Genomic DNA, 10,860 nt, shown 5'->3' on the forward strand with positions numbered 1-10,860 from the left:
ATCGCCCAAGCACTGACTCGTTTGTTCGTCACACACGGTCTCCCAGACACCATTGTGTCGGACAACGGTCCTCAATTTACGTCCACAGACTTTAGCCGATATGTTACCAACCTAGGCATCCGGCACATCCTAATGGCTCCCTTTCACCCCTCGAGCAATGGGTTGGCCGAACGAGCAGTCAGAACAACCAAAGAGGCCCTCGCCAGGTTCTCCCAAGATGACTGGCATTCCAGACTCTCTAGATTCCTTATAAGCCAACACTCGACCCCGTGCACGGTCACAAACAAGTCACCGGCAGAGCTACTGATGGGCAGACGCTTAAGGACAATACTAGACAGGCTGCACCCTCACTATTGCCCAGATACACCCATTGGGTCTAACAGTAGGGTCAGGAGTTTTGTCTTACAGGATCAAGTCTTCGCCAGAAATTACGCGGGAGACCCGTTGTGGGTACCTGGCATGATCGTGACCATCACGGGGCCCAGGTCGTACCACGTCCAGTTAGAAGACGGGCGCATTTGGCGGAGGCACCTGGATCAGTTGAGGAGCCGGCAGAACGAGCTTGCCACCACCGACCCAGAGACCACAGCAACATTCCAAGCACCGCATCCAGTACCTAGCTGGGTCATTCAGAATAACCTGCCTCCACCAACCGAACCGAGGGAGCAGACGGCTGACCGCGACCATCCTACAGAATCAACAGCCATCCCCAGCAGCTCCCCTACTGCACCGGGCGACCACAGCGACCCGACAACCCGGCCGGCGACCGGCGAGGAAGGTCGGGTGGCTGGACAGCTACCAAGGGACCAAATCCCCGCTGTCCCAAACTCTGTGCCACCCGCTCCTGCACCCGAACTAAGACGATCAGAGCGGCAACACAAACCGCCTTCATACCTCAAAGACTACTCATGTTCGTATCTGGGGGGAAGGGGTGTTATGTCCTCGGGGCTGACACCAGTTCTCCATCAGGTCCACAATTCCTTCGGGGGCGTTCTTAGCCCCCATTGGCTGGCTCCCTTCGACAGTCGGCTATAAAAGCTGGCTGCTAGGTTGAGCCAGCTGCTGTTCGCTGGTAGGTCTGCTGTTAGCTGCAGACGCGACAGCCCCACTTTATTCCCATGAATAAAGCGTGTGTTATGACTGAAGCTCTGGTGTGGCCTCCCTTCTTTCCGAACTTAACAGTGACCTCCAGCAGTTCTGCTCCATGGGCAGCCTCCACACTGACTGGGTAGCAATGCAAATGATAGCTATTTAGCCAAAACAGCTTTTCAGTGCTTTACTTCTGAGTTCAACATATCAGGAATGTTAAAGAATAAGATATTAACTTTAGCTGACTGAGGGCAACAACTTACTGATATTAGTCACCTGCTTCAGCCACCATCATTGGAGACTTTTAAGAAAAGATTGGACAGCCATTTGAAGTGGTATAGGGTCTTCTGGTTGAGCAAGGGGTTGGACTAGAAGACCTCCTAGGTTCCTTCCAACTCTGAAATTCTGTTCTGTATTCTACTGTTTTTGCTTGCCTCCTACTATTTCAAAATCCATTTCCTCAGTTCTGGCAACAATACTTCTTGGACATTTCAGAAACCACCTTCAGTGTGAGCTAATTGTTCCTAGCATGGTTAAAGGGGCTAAAGCAAGCATGGCTAGGATTGATGCCCCAAAATAGTTTGGGATATAGAATAGAATAGAATAGAATAGAATAGAATAGAATAGAATAGAATAACAGAGTTGGAAGGGACCTTGGAGGTCTTCTAGTCCAACCCCCTGCCTAGACAGGAAACCCTACACCACTTCAGACAAATGGTGCTTTGGAAATAGCTTGATTCCCTCTTCTTTGTGGCAGCCCCTGAGATATTGGAACACTGATGTCATGTCTCCCCTAGTCCTTCTTTTCATTAGACTAGATTATCTCCCTGATATCCTCTTGTTTGTTTTTTCCTTTCTTGTATGCTCTTCCCTCTTCTCTCCCTTCTAAGCAACTGGTTTCAGGGAATGTACACAGAGCTCTAAACAGAAATCTGAACTACTCTTAAAAACTGAATCTGAAAAGGCAGTATGAAATGACACTGCAGAATCTCACAACCTCCCTTTCACTTCTTCAAAGGAATAGGCACCCATAGAGCTTATCTGAAATATTCGACATTACTTAAATCAGCAAAAATATTATTAAAAGCCTTGCTATACTGCTATTTATTTATTTATCTATTTATGTAAGATCAAGCACACCCTGATTGGGAATAATAATGGAAGTTTTTATCACATACAGGTAATCCTAAGTTTATGAGCAGCATTGGAACCAGAATGTCCCTTGCTCAGCAAGGCAGTTGTAAAAGGAATCATGTCCAATTTTTACAACCTTTTTTGTCATGATTGTTAATCACCGTAGTTAAATGAATCACACAGTCATTAAGCAAATATGGCTTCCTCCTTTGACTCTGCTTGTTGGAAGCTGCCTGGGAAGGTCACAAACAGCAATCACGTGACCCTGGAATACTGCAGCTATCATACATAAATGCCAATTGCCAAATGCCCACATTTTGATCATGTGACCTTGAGGACACTGCAATGGTTGTAAGTGTGAGAATTAGTCACAGGTTACTTTTTTTCAATGTCATGGTAACTTCACAGAGTCACCAAACAAATGATTGCAAACCGAGGACTATCTGTACCCCATTCCAAGATTTTAATGGAAGGACAGTCCATATTCCCTTTCTAGCCTTCCTATATTTCTCCATCATTTCTTCCCTCTTTGTATACTGTGAAATATTCTTTTAGGAAAGGAAGGCATGCAGTGTCTTTTGAATGTTAGTGCAAGGCAGCGCCTAGTGTGAATCACTTTGAATATCATGAATACCACAGAAGCTGGGATGCAGGACGTTCTTTTAGCCTTCCAAGTTGGTACTCAGGAAGGACAGGACAGGGAAGGTAACTGGCTGACACCAACCTGAAACTACAAGGAAGGAGGAGGTGATCAATTTGACATGGTTCATTGGGCACCAGTTCCCGTTATCTGATTAAGCAAAACAATCACAAACAAGATTACGATTTAGAATGAAGAAGTGGTTACACTAAAAAAGCAAGTTGTTAAAAGGCAATAGTCAGAGGGAGGGAACCATTTTAGAAAATGTAAAATAAGCCTTTCCTTAAGCTTTTCCTGTTGCTTCTATCTTTAGGTGGACAAAAAATCATTAGTATTGATATCACAAACAGATCAGGGCTTTTCCAGACAAATCAAATTAATGTATCTTCTTTTTAACTAAAAAAATTTCCTGAACGCCATCCCTCTGCTAAATAAATAATTCCCTCAACACTGTCTAACTATTTACAAAATCTGCACTCCTATTACTATTAATCTTCTCATCACTCCTTATCACCCATCCCCTCCCACTTGTGACTGTATGACTGTAATTTTGTCACTTGTATCCTTATGATTTATATTGACTGTTTCCTAGTATGATTTGATTGCTTATTGTACCCTATGACTATCATTAAGTGTTGTATCTTATGATTCTTGACTCTCGATGAATGTATCTTTTTTTTTATGTACACTGAGAGCATTTGCACCAAGACAAATTCCTTGTGTGTCCACCACACTTGGCCAATAAAAGAATTCTATTCTATTCTATTCTATTCTATTCTATTCTATTCTATTCTATTCTATTCTAATGATATAAGAAGGAAATGTTGCTTTTAGATTTGTGCATTTTCAATCAATAGGCCAGCTCAATATTATTGCATGTTAAAGCACCAACTCTTTGATTGTTTAGCTTCCATTTGTTTGGAGGAATCATACAGGGCACCAGCATTAGAATAGTGTATGTGACATTTTTTTTGATCCTTGCAATTCATTTCAGAAAGTGTTGTGGAAATGAAATTTACTTTTCTGAGCTGACCTTCAGAAAATAAATACGGTCAAATCAGAAGGCACACCATAAGGAGAGTGAAATTTACACACACTTGTTAGAGAGTGTTTTTATTTTTAAAAAAACCACCTACAACCAGCATTTTGTTATTGAGTTCATGGTTCTCCCTCACTATTTGTATAGTGTGTATGTAATTATATTCTCCCGCAGTATTTGTATAGTGTGTATGTAATAGTATGCAATTGTATTTATACATGAAATTTACATTTATGCATTAAATTACACCAATAATGCATTGAAAAGAATCTATTTGCTTATTATCCATATAATGTTCTGTCTCACTTGATCCTGCTTAATAGCAGATTTCTAGAGCTGTTAATTTCAAACTGTAGCCATGGTAGCATTGGAGGATTTTTGCAGTTTCTTCAATAAGAAAACAAATTTTGATATCCAAGACTCTTTTAGAAAAAAAACACTTCACTTGCCCACCAACCCCACCACTAGTGTCTTTTACATGGTGAAGTTGAAGAGACTATTCAGTTTGTTCAGTTGAGGTGAGGAAATCTTTTGAAAAGGCTTCTTGGGAATGCACAGGAGCACACATGAAGCAGCCATGTCATTCTCCAGATTCTAGCATTTGGAAGTTTCTTTGTTTATCAAATTTAGAAATTATCAATTTCCCTCACAAAAGTGAAATGTCTCTGCCAGAATGGGCAACCAGATACAGCTTCCAAAAAGGTTCACAACCTTGAAAGAAGATACAATCTTTCTTTCTTTCTTTCTTTCTTTCTTTCTCTTATTTATTTGTTTATTTATTTCAAAGCCTCCATTCATCTCCAGAATCTTGCACAAACCAATGGATACAATATTAAATGAAAGGCTTTTAAAGCCCAGGAATGACTTTTCCAACAAGGTGATGCCCATTAGTTAAAGTAATATCAGTATGCAGAATATAAATATTGGCATACAAAATTGATTTTTAAAAAAAGGATTCTGGATGAGGAAACTGAAGGAGGAGGAGGGAAATTACCAATGTCACTTTCTTTGTTTTACCAGCATATCCATTCCTTAAACAAAGCATTAAGTATTGATAATTGTATTAGGATTAATATTTACATAGTGTCCTGATTCTCAAAAATTGTGTGTTTGAACATAAAGATGCATATTATATCAGTGATTTAGAGGAAGTTTTTCAACTTTTACTTTTTCAATTTTTGACCCAAAATTTATCTATTTTTAAGAAAATTAGGAAAACTTCATTAAATAGAATAGAATAGAACAGAACAGAACAGAACAGAACAGAACAGAATAGAATAGAATAGAATGGTGGAATGGGATGGGATGGGATAACAGAGTTGGAAGAGACATTGCAGGTTTTCTAGTCCAACCCCCTGCTTAAAACTCTATATCCTCTGCAGGAAATCCTATGCCATTTCAGACAAATGGTTATCCAATCTCTTCTTAAAAACTTCCAGTCTTGGAGCATTCACAGCTTCTGCAGGCAAGTTGTTCCACTGATTAATTGTTCTAACTTTCAGGAAATTTCTCCTTAGTTCTTTGTTGCTTCTCTCCTTGATTAATTTCTATCCATTGCTTCTTGTCCTGCCTCAGGTGCTTTGGAGAATAGCTTGACTCCCTCTTCTTTGTGGCAGCCCCTGAGATATTGGAACACTGCTATCATGTCACCCCTAGTCCTTCTTTTCATTAAACTGGACATACCCAGTTCCAGCAACCATTCTTTATATGTTTCACCTCTGGTTCCCTAATCATCTTTGTTGCTCTTCTCTGCATTCTTTCTAGAATCTCAACATATTTTGTACATCGTGGTGACTAAAACTGGATGCAGTGTTCCAAGTGTGGCCTTACCGAGGTATTATAAATTAATATTAACACTTCACATGATCTTGATTCTATCCTTTTTTATGCAGCCTAGAACTGTGTTGGCTTTTTTGGCAGTTGCAGCACACTGCTGGCTCATTTAAATGACTGTCCACAGGGACTCCAAGATCCCTCTCACAGTTACTACTATTGAGCAAAATGACATATATACTGTACCTCTGGATTTTCTTTTTCTTACTTAAATGCAGTGGTGGGGTTCAAATTTCTTAAGAAATGGTTCTGTGGGTGTGGCCTAATTTGTGGGTGTGGCTTGGTGGTCATGTGACTGGGTGGGCATGGCGTGTATGTAAATATTATAAATATTTATGTAAATATTGATTTTTTTATAAAAAAGAGCAACTTTTACCCAAAAGCAGGCAGGCAGATTGAGTTGCTCACAGAATTACAGATTCACTTAGAGATCTATCTTCCTGCAATCAGCTCCCTGAGTCTGTCACATAAAATTTACTTGCAAGCAAACTCACAAAGTTAACTCACAACACACCATGTATGTAAATATTGAATATTTTATTTTAAAAAAGAGAAACTTTTACCCAAAAGCAGGCAAAGCAGGCAGGCAGATTGAGTTGCTCACAGAATCACAGATTCACTTAGAGATCTATCTATCTGCAATCAGCTATCTGAGTTTGCACTGAAAAGCTTCAATCCGAAGGAAGGTTCAGCTCTGCTTTTAAATTAGCTAGAAAGCAAGAAATCCAAGGATTTCCTGCTTTCTACCTAATCTAAATCTCCCGGCAGAGCAAAACAGTTGATGGTCGGGGGGAAGAAAAGGAAATATAGCAACTTACCAAACCAGGCAAGTTGGATGGCTCGCATGCCAGGTAAGGAGTGAGTAGGCGGGGAGAGGAGGAGCCAGCCAGTGGAGCAATTTGCCAGTTCACCAAACTGCGGACACAGGCATGCAGCGTTTGCAAGAAATCATCAGTTTTGCCACCTGGACAGCTGACAAGCATTGCGCGTGGGTGCGCAGCATTTGAAAATCCTCTTGTTTCCTGCTTTTTCAATCTCAGCTGTGCCGTGCAAAACAGCTGAGGAGGAAAAAGCAGAGAATAAAGGACAGCCTAGAGCCCGGGCAGGCGGGTGGGCCAAATACCAAACCAGTTCAGTGTCAGCTGCTCTTCGCAGCTACAAGTTCTATAAAACCAGGCTGAACCAGTAGCATCTCACCCCTGCCTAAATGTAGAACTTTACTTTTTTCCCCATTGAATTTCCTTTTGTTAGATAATGCCCAATGTTCAGATCTGTCAAGATCCTTCTGTATCTTAAGCCTATCTGGTACCCAAGACAAAATTCAAAGGCCTAATTTCTCCCTTAATCAAACAGCAATAGTAATAAACATTTCTGCATCTGAGTTTTCTTATGCATCTTTCATTTATAACCAATTGGAAAATATTTTATAATTTTCTGTAGGTTAGTCTTATAAATCACTTAGATTAGCCTTCTCTGATTTGGGTAACCTCTGATAACAAGAACTTCAACTGTCAAAAATTGGTAGGACGGCTGGAAAATTCTGGGAGATTAAATTCACATATCTGGCCAGCATCCAGTTGGAAAAAAATTATTTCAATAACTTTAGTTCTCTTCTGGAATGTCCCTCCAGATGTTGAATCAATAGTGGGATTTCTGGGATTTCACACCTTGATATCTGTTTAGAAAACCTTTCTTTTTCCTGTCTTGTCATGCTCCAAGAATCAGAATCTGTTTTCCTTTCTGCTTTAAGCCTGAAGTTGCAGCAAACCAGTATAAAAGCAAAGGTTTTTAAAAAATGGAAAAGGTATTATGCCAACAAGATGAATCTGGTTTACACTCTAATTCTTGAAGTACATAACTAAGAGTCATTGTGTAGTTGAAAATAAAATATATAATAGAAAAAGAAACCCAACATTCTTATAAAATACACGTAAAGCATGTGTATTATTCAAATATATTTATCAAAATACTAAGATAGGCTGGAGTATCAAGCTGAGTGGCCAAACATAAATAAGATTTATAAATTCAGTGGCCAAACATAAAATTTGTTGCTAAGCAGCAGTGAAGTAGCCTTTTAAATGGAGAGTAGGTAGAGAAATAAGATGGCATTTCACATAGCTACCCAAATGCTATTTTTGCTTAAATCAGTTGTGATTTATTGCAAATTCTCACTGTAAAATATATCAATAATATCATCAACTTTTGTTCAACTTTTAATCTAAAATAAATACACACTTTCAGAGTGGAACTTAAAATGTACTTCTAGTTGGAAATACAAGCTTTTTGTTTAAAGTATACAATTATTTCAGTAAGTACAATCCTAAGAGAAGCATCACTTATATGCTTAAGGAAACAATACCTTACTCCCATCAGACCCAAATGCATCCTGAACAATTCCTCCTATACAAGCCTACAACATTCTACTAACAGCAAGGACTCTTGGATGCTGAGTATTCTTCCAGTTGTTTCCTTGACACGCTCTAACCAAGAAATGCCAGTGTCTCCCTGTTTCTAACATAAAATAACAAAAAATCTCTCTCTCTCTCTCTCTCTCTCTCTCTCTCTCTTTCTCTCCCCTTTTCTCCTTCCCTCCACCCCATCTCTCTCCTTTTACAGGTTGAAATGCAATAAATATATGAAATATAAGACCAATGGTTTCTTTCCTTCAAAGAGGAAATTTTGAAGAAACTCAGTGTTTTATCAAAATTCAACTATAGTAGGTCTCTTAGAGCCAGGCAGCATGGCTTGAAAGCACCAGACTTAACTTGTGGAGCACTTGTCTGCAATTTAAACAATGACAGGCTAAAACAGGGGTCTTCAAACTTGACAGCTTTAAGACTTGTGGACTTCAACTCCCAAAATTCCTCCTCCAGTCATGTTAGCTCGGGAATTCTGGGAGTTGAAGTCCACAAATCTTAAACTTGCCAAGTTTGAAGGCCTTTGGGCTAAAACAATGTTTAAAATTCATCTTCAGTACTTAATAAAACAAACATATTCTGTTATGAAATGCATTAAAACAAGATTTGACAAAAGTTTATTTTGTTTCTCTCAGTTTCTTCCAGAAGCTGTGAAATGTTCAAGGGATGGAGTGGATGGGATTATGATGTCAAGGAAATTGTGCAAAAGTAATGGTTTCATGACTAAGTTCCTGCAATGTTCCTGAGACATTATATTCTTTTGAGTTCATCAACTCTTTTTATCTAATAAAACCACTCCAGGGATCAAAGTTTAAGAGAATCGATGATGCATTTGAGTATCCTAGCGTGCAATAAGCCACTCCTGAGTGCTACCATTTATTGGGATGTAGAAGGTCATTCTGTGAATTGTTCAAGGCTGAAGCATCAGGAGGTAGTCCATGCGATTGCACACCTTATAACTTTTAAGAACTGCACATACTATTTTTATGGTATGACAACTTTTTTTAAAAGAAGAGAAACCCAGTTTTAATTGTTTTATTCAGCATTACTCATGAATAATATAGGCAATAAAAAAAAACAGAGGTCTCTGGCCTCTAGATTTTAGACATTTAAAAAAAGAGAGAATTTTACTTGGAATATGCATATCAAGGCAGAAGTTGTTTTCTGAACTGGTTATTTCCCGGAGCTTTGCTTAAACTTCTATTGCCCCATTGAAGATGAATTTGCATGAACACATATATATTTATCCATTCAGGAAAAGTATTCTGTTTTCTCCATTATTTCTTCTTCCCAGCTACATACACTACATGTCATTCACCTATCCGTTGGGAATCTCCTCCAGCTTCTGGATGGAGACATTCATTCAATCCAAAGCATGCTTCAAAAAGGAGAAAGATACATAACTACTTAAAATTAACTGTCTATAAAATAAGATACTACATTTATTGACCCACACCTGCAATATTTGAAGCTATTTGCACCTCCATAGGTTAGGATAACTATAATTAAGTAGGAGAGCCAACTCTTAACAACCATACAATACTAAAACATCCTCCATCTATTAATTAGCAGCAAATCACTGCAGCCTGGATTAACAATTAAACAAAATAATCATATGCTTGGGGAACCAAAGGTAGAGGGATACCACTGAGGTTCTTCTCCTAGCTATCATGCCCTTAATTCTTTCACTGCCACGCTCAACTTTAGTTTAATTTTTTGCCATTGTCCTTATCAGCCATGTTCAGCTTTAATATTTGTTTTTAAAAAGTAATTTTCTGTGGCATGATGAGTAACTAAAGTTAAATTTTGATTTGAAGGTGTTGTCAAATATTTCAAATATTACAATATGAGAATTTTGCTTTGGTCAGGGGGCACCATGGCTGGGTCTATTCTTAGGACATCAGTTGACTTAATCTGGCCCCAAATTAATAGCATTAAATCTTAAGACAGGAAAATACAAAATACACCTAGGAGTGGGAGGTGCCAAGAAACAGCCTTCCTCATCAAGCAATTATCATAAAATCCACTTGCTTACTTCCATTGGTGAAAGCAAAGATTTTGATGGGAACTTTACCCCACATGTGGTCCTCCAGCTCATATTTTGGAGCATCCCCAGTTCACATCATTGAGGTTCAGGAGGAAAATAACTGATTTTCACTTTAGTTGGCTAGGAAGAGTGGTGGCACAGCTATTTTAGCAAAAGTAAGACAGCAATAAGTTTGATGCAGTGGTTAAGACAGCAGACTAGAAACTGGGAGACTGTGAGTTCTAGTTCTGCCTCAGGCACAAAACCAGCCAGGTGATTTTGGGCCAGTCACTCTCTCTCAACACTAGGAAAGAGACAGGAAGAAACTTTGCCCAGAAAAATGCAAGAATTAGTCCAGGCATCAACACCATCTCTGAGGCACATACACAACAATAAAGAGTGGAGAAAATACATTAATTCTCAGTGAGGAAACGATACCTATCACCACCTGAAATGTCTAACCTATAAAAAGTTGATTTCTTATTAGACATGCCGTGACATTGCCATATCACCAGGTTTATATCCAGCATATCTGAGACAAGATTATCCTAACCATTTATTTAAAGTACAGACTATGAATTAGGAAAAACTGAGGAATACAGATCAGGATATTGAGCACAGTGTAATGGTTAAAAAATAAACTTTTAAAGTAGCCAAACTTGCATTCCTTAAAAATTGGAAT

Source organism: Pseudonaja textilis, chromosome 8, assembly GCF_049901715.1.
Source record: "Pseudonaja textilis isolate UNSWEBS1 chromosome 8, rPseTex1.2, whole genome shotgun sequence".
Lineage (NCBI taxonomy): Eukaryota > Metazoa > Chordata > Lepidosauria > Squamata > Elapidae > Pseudonaja > Pseudonaja textilis.